Below are 14379 nucleotides of genomic sequence, written 5' to 3' on the forward strand. Positions count from 1 at the left end.
CTCTCTGATCAGGTACTTTGGCTTCAGCAAGACCCCAGCTACTCAAAAGTCAAGACACACTATTGCAAACATCGAGACACAACCCGTCTGAGCTCTGAGTGACAGCTGGATATTGGTTTTCTCCAAACTACTCTGGCTGCCAACAAGCCGCAGCACAGCGAAGAGAACGCGGAACTCCTCATCGATGGGAACTAGTACCTGATGCTGCTCCTTCTTTGCCTTTCCACATCTCTGCCCTTGAAACCCCCAACACCAGACCAGCTGCCAGCCTCCCAGCACTTTTTCCATTTGCCACGGCCATGCTTTGCCAGGCCTGCGGCATCATACTTGTTTTCTCACTCTGGTCTTATTACATCAGAAACCCTGGGATGGAGGAAGAGGCAGGATGACAAACACAAGCGCCCTTCGCTGCAACGCCAACAGAGGCAGAGGAGGGTGCCGTGCCAGGGTGGGGGGGTAGCATTTCCTCGGGGCAGAGTGTAAATTGTGCGGCACTCCCAGCCCACCCCGCATTTGTGTCGGTCTTTTGCTGAAATACTTGTAAGCTTGTCATTGCTGAAGTCTTTTTGGCAGCCGAGTCTTAAATATAGACTCTAATCACAACTGCACATGTACAATCAGCCTAAAAACTGATTAACTTTATATAAGCTTATGTTCAAGGGGCAATTCAAGATGTGGGAGCTGGCACCGGCTCGGGGTCTGAGTCTGTGTCTCTTTGACATGCATACCATAAAAACAGTGAATGGCATACTTAAAAGAGAACCAAATTATATATAATGGGAAATTAAGAGGAAGAACCATGGAATAGCCTTCATAAATTAGGTGGACCATCAGGCTATATTACATATACATATATATGTGTATATAATCCAATGGAATGAACTGCTGTGAAAATGCTTATTTCACTGAAGAGCCTTCACGTGTTTTATTATTCAGTAGTTTTATTTCATCAACGGATGGGGTTTCATTTCATTTTGAGAAAAGTGCAGGAGGGAAAAATAAACCATTCCAGCTCATACCATTTCTGTAGAAGGAAAGGGACGGTGTGGCAGAAGGAGGTATTCGTCAGTGTCCATATCCAAATCCATCACTGAGGTACCCTGTGAGTTCAGTTCAAACACATTATGGTAGATGTCCCTAATACAGCTAATGTCATTCGGGACAGCAGTCGTACCTCAGGACATAAGCTGATTTACAGCAAGGTGTACAGCTGAGCTCCAGCAAAAAAATTCCTCTCTGGAACTGAACTCCAGAGAACCTTACACTTTTGCTTGAAGGATTCATGTCTCACCATGCTGGGAGGCATGGAGTTTGACTTGATGGCCTTTTGAGCTCTTCTGGTCTTTTAATCACGCACTGTGAGTTTCTGAGCAACTGGACATTATTTTCCATGCAATCCTCCCTACAAAAATAATCCCTTTATTGGTCCGTAGTCCCCACTGGTCATATTTCATATCCCAAGCCCCCAGTGCTTCTCACTGACTCCTGATGCACCGAAAGCGAACTATAAAGCAGCTAGTGTTTGAACAGCTGCCAGGAAGCGCTCCTACTCGCAGGGCTACTGGCTTGCTTTCCCAGGCAGTGGGTGCTTCATCTTTAAAATCAATCTGATGCATTGGCACAAGCCCAGGGAGTGTTAGTCCATCTGCTACCTAAGTCTCCCGGTTTGTTTGCAGAGGCTTGCCATCAGCTGTTCAAATCCCTCTTTTTTTTTCCTCCAAGGAATTTCCTTTTTTTTTTTTCCCCTAGGCTCCACCAGGATACCAATAATCCCCACTTTACTTTCCCTATCTTAATCAGCCTCCAGAAAGCCATGGAAAGAAGCTTAGGAGCACACAGTGCAATTAACACTATGTCTCATTTAGCTGGCATGGCGAGCACTGTACAACAGGGTAGGTGAGGCAGGAGAAGCTCAGGTTTCCATCACTGTTTGGCACAGTCAATCCCCGAGCCGAACACCACTTCTCTGCGGGGCTAGAGAATAGGATCCTACTTCCCACACTTTCCTCCCAGCTGTTGCAGTCAACAGCAGACTGCAAATCACTCTTGGTAAGAGACCAGTAGAAGACCCCACCAGTCACCCTCTGCCTGGCGGTGGTCTCAGCTGAACTTCCACTGCTTTGTACTTGTACCAGAAATACAGCTACTGCAATGAGCAAGGAGGTCCCAAACTGCAGGGAAGATAATGCTGCTGGTGGCCACAGCAACGTTTTCTGTGGCTGCTAGCTGCTAGTCGGAGGGGACGTGCTTTTCACAGCGCAGTGAGTGCCTGGAATCTGCTAGGGAGGGGTTTTCCAAGCCTCAGACCCCTGCAAAGGCTGTTAAGCTGAATGACAGGTTCAGCACTAAACCTGTCCCCACAAAGTCTGAAGGGGGAAGCCCAGCCACCACGTAACACCTGGCTGAACTCAGGTGTCTGCTAGAGGAACAGGGCTCTGCACCGCACTTCACACTCCATCTCCATCCCTACCCTCCTCACCACCTTCCAAAGGCCTAGGGAGAAGACTCTGTCCCAGCCAGGTAAGATTTAGAGCTGTTCAATCTCTTGCGTGGAGCCGCAGCTAGCTGCAGAGGCAGGACGCACCTCGTGCACCGCCTGGCTTGCTCCTGCCTGGCCCTCTGCAATAGTCCCCTGGGATGAGCACCGGCCAGCCCCTCCTCCCCTTCTCAGTGCAGAGCCGGGGTGAACGCCAGCACGGACAGGCACTGACCGTAACCCACAGGAGAGCCACTTGAGGACGGCACTGTTTTCCCTCTAGGGCTTCCCAGGGTCACTGAACACCTCCCCTGGGACAGGAGGAAAGACAGGGTAGGCTTTACCAGCATCCAGTTTCTCTCCCTCCTCCCCCCTCAGGCTTGTGGCCATGCTGTACGACCCAGTGCTTTGGTCCTGATTTGCAGTGCTCCTGCTGCTCCAGCCCTGAACAAAGACGGCCATTCAGCCCAGACCGCGCAGCAGTTTAATGCTACAGATGAACATCTACCATTGTTGCCAGCACTGCAGCCCAGAGAAATTAAATGCAAATTGTCTTTGTTCCTGAGCACAGATCCCCATTTCTTCAGCCCCAGGAGCCTAACAAACACCCTCTGTGCTCCCCATTTGTTCTCTGCGTATCACCTGCTTGTCAGCTAATACCCGGCTAGGCTGCAGGATTTAGCCTTGGGCGCAGCCTGCTCATGTGCAACAGCATACAGATAATCTTTTAGGGCTGTAGCTATGCATATATCTTGTACAGTGGGATGCATTTCAAAATAAAAACATCAAAGATCAGTCAGTGGGTCAGCAGGCAACACAGCTAAAACGCAGCGGGTTTCCTCCTCATCAGGGAAAGGCATCACTGCCTCAAGGCCCAGCCATCGACAGCTCCTCCACAGCTGGGGCAACAGCGATACCGTGCCTCCGAACATTGATGCAAGAAATCCTGCTTCTCCTGCCATTGTCCCTTGTATCCAGGAATAAGAGGATAAAACTGAGCCAATGAAAGTCAGGCTTGAGATCAAACAAAAATTTCCATGACATTAATCTTTAAAGGTAGGAAATAACTTCCCGAGGATACCGAGAAAGCTCCATTGTTTGGAGTGCTTAATCCTATGACAGAAGAAAACAAACAACATGAAAAAACCCCAACTTTTTGACAGTACAGGCGACATACCATATAATTTAATGAGCTTGGTTTGCCAAGACGCTTCTAAGGCACCAGAGACACCCGTCCTGTGAGGTCCCTGAACACACAGATCCCTGGAGATCCCCCAGAGCTGCAGTACGATCAACTGGATTTCCTGAAATGCAGCCTGAACCCCTGCCTACTGCAGCTCTGTCTCCTCCTTATGGCTGGATCACAAATGCTACTGAGACGGTTCAGTCTCGTGATAACAAAGACGGGCCCCTCAGCTCACAGTTCAGATACGCTACAGCTCAAGAAGACGCTGCTTATCTGCCGAGCTGCAGTGGCAGACTGCATACCCACTTAGCCTATCACAAAAGTGAGATAAAAATGTATTTGCTTAAATCTTTTTCATTGCGGCTTACACAAATACGCTTTACCTCATGTTTGGTCACAGTGCACTTGCCTGCCTGAGCCTCCAGCTCATAGTAAGTTGTGCTTTTAGATCCACAAATCCCAGATTCAAGCCCAGATGATGATGATGCCTAAGGCCATGATGCTGTATCAACACCTGACACAAGATCTGCACGGAGACGACAGCAAGACCAAGGTTTGTATTTTATATCAGGCTTATCACCATGGTATCTGATCAGCTCTATCCACTACCAGCCATCACTTTCCTCTGTAAAGCAGCAACATTCAGGTCACCAGCTTTGCAATTTGTGAGCAATGAAGCGGGCAAATTTCCGATCTAGAATAGATGAACCTCCAATTGGCTGATGTATAAGATGAGAAGCTTTATATAAAATAGCCAAATATGGGTTTTCCCCCCACATTTAGAAGGCTTCGTCATCTGCATATTACTTCACTAGCTTCCTCAAACACACACAGATATTCGCGCTCTCAGTGCACTGAGGGAAAACTCCCATTTCCATGAGTCAATTCCTGGTAGAGAGCACAGAGTGCTGGATAGTCCTCTGCCAAGAGGAAATGATTAAAGCCACAAATCAGCCACAGCAACAAAAGGCAACAAAATCTTGGGGTTCCGCTCCCTCCCCATAAGGGCAGGGTTCTTGCTGATGTTGAGAATCTTTCCTTGGCCCACGAAATGCAGATTAGCCCATTTGATCAATTCTTAGCTGTGGAAATACCTAATCCAAGACAGGAGGAGCAAAAGGATGAGCACAGTACCATGGCTTTATGCAGATGGTACATAAAAGAAAAGCGGTCATCAGGCTGGCAAGTGGCAGGGCTTATGATTTTCATGCTGTTGCAGAAGACCCCTGGAAACCCTTTTAATGGTTTTAAATTGAAAAAGGGTAGATTTAGATTAGATAGAAGGAAAAAATTCTTCCCTGTGAGGGTGGTGAGGCACTGGCACAGGTTGCCCAGAGAAGCTGTGGATGCCCCCTCCCTGGCAGTGTTCAAGGCCAGGTTGGATGAGGCTTTGGGCAACCTGGTCTAGTGGAGGGTGTCCCTGCCCATGGCAGGGGGTTGGAACTAGATGGTCTTCAAGGTCCCTTCCAACCCAAACCATTCCGTGATTCAGTGAGACTGTCGTCAGCAGAATCAGAGGAAGAGAAGGCATTTCAGAAGATGCGCATTGAAAGTGAGAGTTGAAAAAAGTTGAAACATTTAGAGCAGGTGCAGCTGCTCAGTGGTCTGATATAGAAGCTTGCTTCCCATCAAGTGGTCTTTCACACCACATTCGTTTCTCAGACCAGTTTAACATGTCAGAAGCCTGAGAGTTATGGGCATAGTTACGACGTCTGACTGGGGGAATACTTCACATTCAATATTGAGCTGCAGCTTTGCTTTTCTTTAACAATCACAATAATAGCCTGCATCTCTGGAACATAAAGAATGTTGTACAGCAAGCAAAAATTATTTCTGTAATCACTATGCAAACAGAGGAAGTGCACGAAGGGGTGAAATACTGCAGATGCTGGGATACAGCACTCAGCAAGGAGGATAAGCAGCTTGACAGAGATGACCCTGCCTAGCACCAAGGATTAGAACCTGGGCAAGATGAAGGCTCGTGAGCCTAGGTACCCACAAAAGCCACCTCAATATGTGATCAGCCAAAAAGCAATGGAAGACATTACCTTATATAAAGGCTACAACACAAGGAGCCCACACTTACCGCTTCCCAGCTTGTGCTGCCATTGCTAACAGGCCACAGTTGGGTAAGGCTCACACCCCTCGACAGGGAAGAGTAGCATGTCCTGTGGGAACCCAAGGCAAGGAGAATGGAACTACCCGCACTCTAACACATGCCACGCAGGTCCTCAACCTGCTTTTCAAAGCTCTGGAAATCCACCACTCCAGCTAACATCTGTCAGCTGCAAGAAATGAGTCTCACTGTGGCCTTGCTCACCTGCAGCCTGCATTGGCTCCGAAAGAAAAGGAAGAATGGGCTACCACGGCAGTGCTTTTTTGTCTTAACCTGTCCCACGCTGCAATTCCCATCCCATCTGTCTCTTGGAATAACAAAATAAACACATTCTTGAAGTACTATAAATAGAATCAGCAGGGCAGACCTTGCTTTGAACTGAGTCGCACTGGGGATTTCTACTTTGCTGTCTTCCTGCATGCTTTCCATGTGAACATTTCCTACTAGCTTTGAAACAACACCCTGAAACAGACTTGCATCTGAACCTACGAATGTTTCTTTTTAAGACTGTCCCAAAAGGATGGACTCCCAAGCTGTTTGGTTCCCAGACAACAGGGTGTTATCACTGCACCTTAAGGTAATGAAGCCTTAGTGGCTCATCTCCTTCACTGAACCAGGTTGAAAGCTCAGTTCTGGCTGCAGAGAGGAAACTACATCACAAGCCGTGCAACCATAAATTTCATTTTGCTCCAGTCCAGTTTTGCTTCCTCCTTTCTCTCTCTTGCTGCAGAGTCTGAACAACTCCCATGCTGCTGTAGGAAAGATAATCCATTCTTGTGCTGAAGCCTGAGGCAAAGCTTTAAAGCCAAGGCATGCCTGCTTTGCCATCAGAGGTGTGACTCCAGGGCTGCTGGCTGGGCTTTGGCCAGCTTTAACCAACGTAGTTGTGGTGCCAGGGTAATAAGGGCTAAAGGGATGACAGCACCCCCACCCAAGGTAATTAGTTGCCAGGACTGAAGCCTGACTTTTGAGCGTTGGCACCTGTGGGAAACCAGCCGAGAGCTAGTTTGCCTGCTGGTGCTGAGAGTGCCTCCAGCACAGCACAGCCACACCACTGGGCACGGTGGGAGGATCTGGACAAGGCTGAGCTTCACGCTGAGCCTGCGGCCACAGGACCAGCAGTGCCCTGGGACTTCAGGGGCAACTCTGGCAGGCTTAGCTGCATCCCTTCCAGATACTACCTTGAGTTTCACCAGCCATGTCTGTCCTGCCTGCGTGCCAAAGGCCACTGCCCCGCAGCAGGGGCCAGAGAGAGTAGCAGTGTGTTAGCCTCTCTGCAACCTGGTAGTTTATTTTAAACTGTCCTCCCCAGTGGCTTGGGGTAACGGATCAGGCTCGGAGCCACAGGGACTGAGGTGAGACCACAGCTCTGCTCCACTGGTGCTGCTGTGGGGAAAGCGACCTCCGAGAGGGTGCGGTGAGATTACTTACACTGGAGCCTTACACTGCTTCAGCTAAAGCAGCTGCAGCTCCTCCATCCGAGGGCTGGCGGGGGCGGTGGGTGCCGCTCCTATCGCAGCAAACACACGCTGGTCACTTCTCAGTGCATTTGCTCATCTTCCCCACTCCCTTTGCAGCCTGCAGGCAGCCCGTGGCAAGTTCTACACAACCAAACGTGCCGAGGGGAAGAGATGAGCTCCTCTGACAGCTAGGCAGGTGGTTAGGAAGGATCCTTCCATTCCTATGACCCCATCACAAACATTTCTATTTTAAGTCAAGGTTTTCTTCCTTCAAGGTTTCGGGCAAGGTTAGATTTTTTCAATAAGAGACAATGTGTCAAATCCACATTAGCTGAAAGAATTCTTGCAAAAAAAAAAATATTTGCTCCATTTGGCAAGCCATTTTCCATTAAAGTGGCACAGGCAGACTACCTGAACTTTAAATTAGGAATTCAGAGATACAAGAACAGGGCTGATTCTCCTTGTTTCATAAAATCTACATTTCAGACTCATAGCATTAATTCTGTATGCCATCAGCTGTAACATTTTACTCCCTTACTGCTGTATGGAGCTCAATAACATAACTATTTGTAACTTACTGCAAATTTGTGTTTGCTGGAGAACAGCTCCTAGCTATGTTGGGGTTTTTTGTTGCAACCTCCTCCACTGCGTTAAAGAGCCCTCCCAAAGCCCGGTCTGTTGCCCTGCAGAAGTATTTGCCTACCAGAATTGAATAGCCACTTCTCAATCCCCTTTCTGAAGGCTACAGTTTGTATACAGTGGCTGGCTTCAGAGTTCAAAAAAAAAAAAAAAAATCTTTGCAAGTTTAACCAATAAAATATTAATAGGTTATAATTAACATTATTGTTATTAGCCTTGTTGTTTTTCTTGCTGTTGATGCTGGTTTAATAACACTGCTGAGAAGCTCTCCTTAATGTATGGATAGAACACAGCTCCTGCCCTGAAAAGCTTAACGTCAAAAATTTGGCTTTGTGGAAGATATGTTGCAACTACCCACAGGTTATTGGGCTCACTACAGCAGCAACTATGTCAAGCTCAATGGACTGTGATGTGATACGCAAGAAAGAGGTCTGGCCGGATGATCTAGTAGTCCCTCCTAGTCTTAAGCTTGTGAATCTAAATAAACAGGACAGGAAGAAGACAGAGGTGAAATCACGTAGCAAGCGGCAGAGCGTCGCCTAAGATGCAAGTCACTAAACTCACACTGCAGCATCCCAGCCACTAAGTCACCGAGTCTCTGAGCTGTTTTAGGAGCATGTCTTTACTCTGAGCAAACATTTGATGTCCTTCCACCAATGTGTACTGTAAGAGTACGAGCAAAACAGCATACGTGTGGTAACATCCATACACCATGTATTTGTGTGTACTTTGAGGACACAGACAATGCTAGAGGGGTAAAGATGGAGAAGGAAAGAAAATTTCATTTGCTTTAGATTAAAGTTTTCAATGCCTTAAACATAGTCTTTCATGACCTTCCTCCACCTCCTGGATCCTGCAACTCACCCCCTGTGAAATACTCTGCTAGATTTATTGGTTCTCAGAAAAACACCTAAGATGGTGTAAGCATATGTAAAAGTCAAACTTTCATCCAGGCTTTCTTCACCTTGCAATTGCAAACTATTTTCATCGTCTCCTTTCCTGCAGGTCCCAGTCATCCATGACCTCTTTTTTTGCATTTGTGTGTGCTAGCGTAAGTGTTGCATAGATGTGCAATTACACGTAGGTTAGGGGAGACAGAAGCAACAAAGGCTGCACAGCTGCCAGCTGGGAGTTGCAGGGGTTGGTGGAGTTACACCTAGGGTGAAATTGCTCCTCTCCTTTCATAGAGCAGCTTTATTTACCTCGGTCTCTTGTTCTTCTCATCATCCCTGTTCCCTTTCATGTCTCTGCTATTAAAGTTATTAGGAAAATTATTCATTCAATTGCTTGTAGAAGCTGCCCAAAGATAAATACATTCAGCTTAATAAACCTTGTTAGCAGGAAGGAAGGGGAGAACGCCTAATTAATGTATTAATGATTATAATGCACTTTGAAGATGAAAAGTGCCGTGAGCTCTAAGGGCACGTTTCTGCCCTCTGAAGTCCCTAGGAATCATCTGCAGAAGCTAATTCTAAACATTACCACTACTACAGTGTGGCAGGGAAAAAGATGCACATGCCACGACTACTCCTCAGCACCCTGGATCGGCATGGGGAGATGAACCCATCTTCCAGATACCGCCTGTGTTAAGGCAACACAATATTCTCCTCCAAAAACAGGAATGGAGGAGCGCCAGGAGGAACCATTTAATGCAGTTCATCCACGCTCTGTGGATACATGGCCCAGCTATAACACCATTACACTTACCTAGAAAGAACAGATTGAAGCTTCAGACCTCAGAAACTAAACACTACCGTTTCTTACCACCCACATGAACGGGTTTTTCCCAACTCTCAGTATGCTGAGAGTCTCCCCTCAGACAGGATCTGCTGGGACAGTCCCCTTGCTAATAGACGGGATGCAACAAGTCTGGTGATGCTTTTAGAGAAATAGCAGCTTCGGGCAGGGGTGCGGGCAGAAATACTGTGACAGATGATAATCCCTTAGCTAATTGCAGGGAAAGGGCACATGTCTCAGTGGAGATTTCCAGCTGAAGTTTCCATGGCTCAGGAGCAAAAGTATTTCTCCTCCCCAGGTTTCTCCTCATCCAGACAATACAGCACAGGCTGAGATCTGAAGAACAGATTTGCCTTTTGCTGCAGTAAGAAATCTGCCTTTACAGCAAGGGAAAATAAGTTGCTTAGAAAGTCTCTTAGATGTCACCACACAAACAAAACACGAGCTGCTAATAACAGGTTTCTTGGACACACATTTCCTTTGCATGTGGTACCAGGAGGCACATACTCTAGGCTCTCATTATTATGGGCTCAGGTTATAAAAACTTTAATGAACATATTTTAAAATGTCAGTCTGAAGAAATCAGGTACTAGCAGGTCATATTTGTATACCTGTCTCCTGAAAACACCAAGCAGTCTCAACAAGTCCTAGAAAAGAAAGTAGAATGCACACTGAAACAATAGCAAATTTCACATATGTCTGGTGGGAGGACAAAAGGGGCAGAAATTACACTATCAGTCTACTTATTTTCTGGTTATCATTTGAAATATCATGAACAAATGAAATAATGCTGTATAGCTCACCTCTGTAGCATTAAAAAAAAATAATCTCAGTTCATTTAGGTATGCATAGAGCATTCAACATTCTGCAAACCTCACAAATCCCCCACGGGGAAGACTCATGCCTGTGTCAGGGGCCAAAGAAGGTGAGGCCCTTGCAAGCCAAACACACAGGTGACCCACAGCGGATGCAAGAATAAAGGCACACCAAAGCCCCCGGCTTTATTCCCAGCCGCAGGTGCTCAGATTCAACTGCACCCCTGTGCCTCATGAACAGGAACGAGCAGCAGCCACTTGCGTTAGGCTAGAGCAGCTGTGCTCAAGTGGCAACGCTTTTTGCCAGGCTAAAATCAGCATCTGCTTGTTCTAGTGTCTCTTCTCAAGTGATAAGCACGGATGGCTACTTTCCCTCTGGGGGATTACGGGCTGACAATTACTGGCTGGATGAAGAGTAATAAATCAGCCTTTCCTCCGTGAGTTAATACACTGTCCGATAAAGCTGAGGCTTTGTTTGCGCAGGCCACGCAATTTACCGATGGCAGTAGTTGAACAAATTGTCTTTTATGGATTTGTCTGCTTGTGTCCCAATGTGAAAATTTGATTTTTCTGTAACATGGTCACTTGCTTTTCCTTTCTTTTCCTGGGATATTAACAAAACCCAAACCCAACAATACTATTCCCTGAGGTTACTGAAGGGAACTCCCACGCGCTGCTCTAAAACCGGCATGAAAAACTAAACACAAATCAATCACTTCTCCCCGCAATGTTGTTTCTTCTCCCACCCACCGTCTCTCACACCTGGCAGTGTGTTAGGACGGCGAGTGCCTGCTCACACTTCACACTGCTGCGCACATGGAGGCCCACCACCAAAAGAGCTTTCTGGGTGCTTGTAGTACACCAAATAAAGCAGCAGATGTTTAAGATGCACTGAAACCCAGGAACAGCCTAGTTTTCAAAGCTGCTCTGCTTTCAGCTACCAGGAGCTTCTTTCCTTCTTGTAAGCTGCTCATTCCTACCCAAAATCAGCTCATTAAAAAAAGTCATCTTATCAGCAAATAGCCCTGGCAATAGTCTGACTGCATCCTAGACCTCCATTCCTGCTCTTTTTGTTCTCTCCTTTCCTAGAGCAGAAGCAGCCCATGGTCCTTATCCTTAGGACAGCACGTTCAGCTTTGTACACGTTCCTGAGAAGCCCCAGCACAGCTCTTGTGAAAGCCTGCAGAACCAATCCCTCAAGGGGAAGCTGTAGAAATAAAAGCAGAGGTGCCTGAACCTAACAGAAAACTCAGCTGCTGCATGAATTAACAGGGGATACATCCCCAGTTTCCCTCTCCTTTTATTCTTTGCTTGCTTTCCAAATCCTCTCCACCAGCTATCAGCAGAAATAGCCCTGTCCTCTGGCTGTGGGGAAGAGCTGAAAAGGCATTACAATGGCTTCCCTGCTGGAAAAAGAGGGCCCAGGCTCTGAAGCAGCTTCCGCAAGATGATGTCTGGTTCAGAGTAGATCATCTGTGGAACTTCTCCCTTCAAGAAGCAATTCTACAAAAAGTAATCATACCAATGACAATTGCTTTGGGCCAGAAGTTGGTCTCCACCAATCTTAGAAGTCCCAGAACTATGTGTCAGAATAAGGCTCTTCTGACACAAACGACTCTATGCCTAGAAAGGACCAAGCAGCCACTGTTAGAAAGTACTTCCAGGCCTGTACATCTTGCCACTCTATGCTTGCATTAAAAGATACCTAAAAATGACAAAATGCATTTTGCCATTTTAATTCGTTACCATCTTTAGAAATAGGTATAGAAAAGTCAGCGTGCTCCTTCAGGAGGAAAGGGATGGCAATACAGCTTAGGCACTTGGAGTGCCTTTATTTAGTCTTCCCAAATTCTCTTGAAGAACTGTCAAGGGGTTTGCTAGAGGGCTCTCCTAGACTAAAAGCTCTGAGAAGGTCACAGGGACACACTTTCTTTCACAAATTTTCCAGGCTTTAAAGCCACACACAACCCACCCACCCCCAAAACCCCTTTCATACTTTAAAAATGACTACAAATCAGTACTACTCCATAAGCATGTCAGGTTTCACTTCTACTTGCCTGTGACATAAATCTGACAGGGTAGATAAAACAACAGGAGCATCTTCCTTTCTGGAAACTTTAACTATTTGCAGAATACTTCACTGATCAGACAGTGGCACTGATCAGCACTGCCAAGAATGATACAATGGCACTTTTGTATGTTTCTTACTGAAAAAAATCAGCAGCCATTTCGCTGGGCAGGGCGGGGGGAATCATTTCTCCATTCTTGCAAACGCTGTGTAGGACACAAATGCCATTCTCCACCTGAATGGCCAGGATCTGCTTCAAGCAGAAAAGCGATTGTGGCACTTCAAGGCAAGTCTCCTTACAAGTATGTAACACACAACGATTATAGAATCCCAGTATAGCTATTATCACTGTAGACATTTAATGGTTCAGTAATAATGATATGGGTTTCTCTCAAAGTACTCTTTTATTCATGCCATTATGTTTTAGCCCACAAAGAAAGCTGCAGAAGGAGCTTTCTGTTATCCAACAGCCCCAGACTCACATTAAGAACTGAACAAATAGGAAGTTACTGATGCATTTCACACTCAAAGGAAAGTACTCAGTATGTTGTCTCCTCCCAGCAGGTAAGAACAGGAAAAATAACTTCTTTGTAAACTAACAAAATAATTTCCACCATCTTACACCATCATCTTTTTTGGCATTTCTATCCACAATAGCAAGATAGATCAAGCATCAAGCCCCACCCCCAGATAAGTAGAAAATCAGCTGGCGTTCACAGCAGCTACACAAAACCAAGGGATAAATAAAACCAACGTGATCTTTGCTGGTCATGACAGCTCTTTTTGCCCATCCTGTCTCTTTATACTCGAGTTAGTTTTGGCACAGCAGCTCGGGCACTGCCTGGGCACAAGCAACGACCACCACACCCAGCGCGCCAGGCTGAGCCTGCGGCACAGCCAGCGGGACCCTGACCCGCCGGTCTGGAGCTCTGCCTGCGGGAGGTATCTCTCTGAGTGCCCTGGGAAGGGATGCACGGCATCGGTCGGAAACCTGGCCAGGATTAACTGTTGCGGAAGTCTGTAAGGACTAACGTCCGAGTGAAACAAAGGTCGCAATCCTGTCCTTTAGCCCCGAGATGGTGCTGCTTCCAAACCCTTTACCTTCCTGCTGCTCAGAGCTCATAAACTAACCCAGCCTAGGAGAAAGGACTCCAAAGCTGGGATTTCAGATGGTGCTTTTGTACCCTGGCAGGATGGCTCCATCGTGTGACAAAAGAGGAACACTGCACCCACGTGGGAATGTACTCAATAAAACAAAGCCTGCTTTCTCAGCAGGTGGTCCGCTGCCAGTGACTTAATTTATTCTAGCTAAAAAAAACCAGAGTAGTTCTTGGACAAAGACCTAGGATTAGCAAGTGAAATACAGCCTTCTTATTAACCCCTTTGTAACTTCCACACAGAAATGCTGCTTTGTGTTTCAGAACTCTGCTGCTTAGCCTGGAGAAGGAGGAGGGCTGTGGGATAAGTGGCAGTTGTGCAGCATACTTGAAATAAAGATTTAACTGTGGCAAGGTTTCAATTTTTCATTCATGCAAGCACTGTAGTGTATTTTTATAGTAGGAGTTGGTTATTTTCCTCACCCCTGTCCATGTCAGCTATATATTTTCATTTCCAAGCCAAGAAGTTAAAATTGATAAAATTAAAAAAGTTAATATTAATGAAATAATACTGGTATCAGCTCAACCTCCTTTAAAGCTATGAGTAAGATGTTATTTACTCTGTGGTCTACACTCGGAAGCTTTTGAGCTATGTGTGTGGCTTGCAACCATATGGCTACATCAGGGGAGTTTTGACATTTACATGCCAGAGATGCTACCTCACTTCCTTCCTCCCCTGCTCCTTTTTTCACTGTTCTTTCCAGATCCTCTCTCATAACACTCAT

The sequence above is a fragment of the Grus americana genome, chromosome 3, assembly GCF_028858705.1.
Source record: "Grus americana isolate bGruAme1 chromosome 3, bGruAme1.mat, whole genome shotgun sequence".
In the NCBI taxonomy this organism is placed as follows: Eukaryota; Metazoa; Chordata; class Aves; order Gruiformes; family Gruidae; genus Grus; species Grus americana.